The sequence below is a fragment of the Belonocnema kinseyi genome, chromosome 7 (assembly GCF_010883055.1).
Source record: "Belonocnema kinseyi isolate 2016_QV_RU_SX_M_011 chromosome 7, B_treatae_v1, whole genome shotgun sequence".
In the NCBI taxonomy this organism is placed as follows: domain Eukaryota; kingdom Metazoa; phylum Arthropoda; class Insecta; order Hymenoptera; family Cynipidae; genus Belonocnema; species Belonocnema kinseyi.
Genome location: NC_046663.1, coordinates 2,524,883 through 2,528,846, shown reverse-complemented (window position 1 = coordinate 2,528,846; position 3,964 = coordinate 2,524,883).

The following is a 3,964-nucleotide window of genomic DNA, read 5'->3' as shown; positions in this document are numbered from 1 at the left end:
TGACTTATGAGCTGTTTATTATTAACCAATAAATAAATAGCTGTGAAGTTTGCAGTGAGTGTTATACAGAGTGGAAACTGAGCTTATAGGCGACAGTGGCGCCTCTTTCGGTTCGGATGTCTAACTATTATGCTGAATTTGACCTGAAAGTCAGATTTTTATAATACATTCAGTGTATTTTTAACGGTTTGTGTGTATATATATAATATATATTTCACAGATTAGTTTTTGGTAGCAATCTAATTTTTTTTTAAATTCTTTTTTAGTTGAAAATTCAACTTTTTGTGGAGAATGCTTGAATTTGATTCAAAATTTGTCTTTATTGATAGTAAATTAATTTTTTTATTTAGAAATTCGTCTTTTTTTTAAGTAAATTCATGTATATGTTTAAAAATTCGTCTTTTTCGTTAAAAATTAAACAACTAGTTTTTAAAGTTTAACTGCTTTCTTAAAATAAAAAATCTTTCTTTCTTAAAAATTTAACTTTTTGGTTCAGAATGCTTAAATTTTATTGAAAATTCATATTTTTTGGTAGTAAATCAATCTATATGTTTCAAAATTCATTTTTTTCATTAAATATTTAACAATTAGTTTTTAAAGTTGAACTACTTTCTTAAAAATTCAAAAAAAAATCTTTTTAATTCAACTCTTTGGTGGAAAATTCCTGAATTTGTTTGAGACTTTGTCTTTCTTTATTGGTAGTAAATTATTTTTTTTAGTTGAAAATTAAACTTTTTGGTGGAGAATTCTTGAATTTGGTTAAAAATTTGTCTTTTTGGTAATGAATTAATCTTTCTCGTTAAAAATTTAAAAACTAGTATTTAAAGTTGAACTACTTTCTTAAAAATTAAAAAAAAAATCTTTTAAAAATTTAAATTTTTGGTGGAGAATTTTTGAATTTGATTGAAAATTTAGTACATTAATTTCTATGTTTAAAAATTGATCATTTTCGTTAAAATTTTAACAATTAGTTTTTAAAGTTGAAGTACTTTTTTAAAATAAAAAAAAATATAAATTCAATTTTTTGGTGGAGATTTCTGGAGTTTGGTTGAATATTCGTCTTTTTGTTAGTAAATGAATCTTTTTTTTGAAAAAACTGTCTTTTTATAGTTCTTTTTTTGTAGCAAATTAATCTATATGTTTAAAAATTTATCTTTAGCGTTAAAAACTTAATCACCAGTTTTTGAAGTTGAACTAATTTATTAAAAATTTAAAAAAAATTCTTTCCTAAAAATTTAACTTTTTGGTGGAGAATTCTAGAATTTGATTGAGAATTTGTCTTTATTGGTAGTAAAATAAGCTTTTTATTTAGACATTCATCTTTTTTAGTTGGAAATTCAGCTTTTTAATTCAGAATTCTAGAATTTGGTTAACAATTCGTCTTTTTGGTAGTAAATTAATCTTTTTCTTTAAAAAATCATCTTTTTTATTTAAAAATTCAACTTATTGTTTAAGAATTTTTTAATTTGATTGAAAACTCGCCTTTTTTGTTAGAAAATTGATTCTTTTTTGTTTGGTAAAAAATTAATCAATATGTTTTAAAATTAATCTTTTTTCAGGATTCTTGAATTTTATTAGAAAGTAATCTTTTTGGTAGTAAATGATTCTTTTTGTTTAAAAAATAATCTTTTTATTCGAAAACTCAACCTCGTGGTTGAAAATACCTGAATTTGATTGAAGTCATCTTTTTGGTTAGTTAATTAATATTTTTGTTTATAAATTAATCTTTTGTAGTAGAAAATTCAACTTTTTGTGTTCTTTTCTTTGAATTTGGTGGAAATTTTTTTTTTAAGGTAGAAAATTAATGTTTTTATTCACAAATTTAACAATTAGGGTTTAAAGTTGAACAACTTTCTTAAAAATGAGAAATTAGTTGTTTTTTTTTAAATTCAACTTTTTGGTTGAGAATTCTTGAATTTGATTGAAAAATTCTTTATGGTACTGAGCAAAAAAATGGCATAGTATTGGGAATGGTTGATTTGCGATATGCCACCTGGTGACAACAATCCGAACTAGAAAGAATGGGAACAATCTTAAAGATGCATTTTACCATAATTTGTGCATAAAAGTGTTTTAACGATTTTTCTTTAATTTAACGTATTTATTAGATGCAAAAAATAAGTCTTTATCAGAAGCAAATGATTTTAGATCGAATTGACATTTTATAAAGTTGAAAAAAAATCAGTTTTAGACAGAAATATATTTCTAAAAAACGAAACAATTATTGTACTATTTATTGTGATTTCCAAAACAGATTATAAACTTAAATGGACTTATTTCGAAGCAAAAATGAACTAAAAGTAAATTTTTATTAATTTATACATGCAATTTTATTGTTTAAAAATCTGATCTAAAAGTGAGGTTAGAATTCGTATTTAAATTCCAATCGTCTATTATTCGTATTCTTTGCATAATCTGGATAAAATTTGTCGCTACGTATATGAATTCAAGTTTATTTAATCTCACAATTCATTGAAACTTAAATGAAATAATTGTTTTTTGTTTTAAAAAATTTACTAAAAAAAAAGTGTTTTTTCACTTTATAAGATGAAAAGTTTATCTAAAACTATTTGTTTTTTTATAAAGATTTTGTTTTTTAGTATTTAATAATTGTTTTAAACATAAAAAACAATAGTAAAAACGCTTTTATGCAAAAATTAAAATACATCTTTAAAATTGTACCTTCTCTTTTTAGTTCAAGTATTTCGGCACCAGGTGGCAAAATGATAAACCACCAATCCCAATACTGAAATTCTTTTCACGGATCATCGATTTTACATAAGATTCATTTCTAGTTACATTGTTGGTTTATGGCACAGTAATTTTGTAATAGAAAAAAGGGCTTGAGTCAAATATTGTATTTAAATATTAAATTAGACCTTCTGTTTACTTATTTTGTAATTTTCTTCACGTAAAACCTGCATAATAGATAATAATCAGAAATGCATTAAGTTCAGAGAGCAGCAGACGAAAAAATTCTTGAACCTTTGAGATTTTGGGCGGGTAATTCAAATTACTATTAGGGACATTTATGTGAAACTACTGAATGAGTAAGACTAAAATTAATGTTTTTGTGCATAAATAAGTGATATGAGCCAATATCTTTTACCTTTTCGACAATTTTTCAATCTTCATTGCATCTCATTTATACAAATTCGTATCCCTCAATCTATAAAATTATCTCTTGAAGTATTAACTTTTAAAGTTGAAGAATTAGTAAGAAAATCTTAGTGAAAAAATGTTTATAACTTTCGTCAGAATTTTGTATAAAATTGTAAGTATAAAAGTTATTTCGTAAATATTATTTATACGCGGTTAGAAGTAAAATAGTTCAATAGTGCACAAACTGTAAAAAAGAGCTTTGTTATTAAACGGTTTATTGCAATTTGTGCCCAAAAAATTATATTGTTCTCTTTAATATATTTATATAACAAAAGTTTATAACAAGTTTGTAGATCTTTTTTGGTGGAACAACTTTTGTCTCTCCATTTTTTTTCGCTGGTGCTGTTTTTTCAAAAACTTAATTTTTTATTTTTACGTTTAGAAAAAACCTACTTGTCCAATCTCGAAATTATTAAAAACAGATTTGTAAATCCTTCTTGGGTTAACAACTTTTGCATTTTCATTTTTTTGTCTTATATACCTTGTGTCGTTTTTCGAACAATTTAATTTTTTTATTCCTAATGTTACTTTTTACGATTAAAAAACAAACTACGTGTCCTATTGGCAAAAAAAACGTCCACCGCGGGTAGAGTGGCGCTGCGAGATCAAAACAAACATGGCTGCTCGGGGGGGATAGAACTTACATTGAGATATACGGATAGTTTTGTTAGTTAGTGTTTTATAATTTATTACCATGTTTTTGCTACCTTTACAAAAGTTGTGCGACTACACGAGTGCAACCCCATCCACGAGAAATATGGTTCAAGGTGAAAGAATCATTAATTCGGGTTTTATAATCATT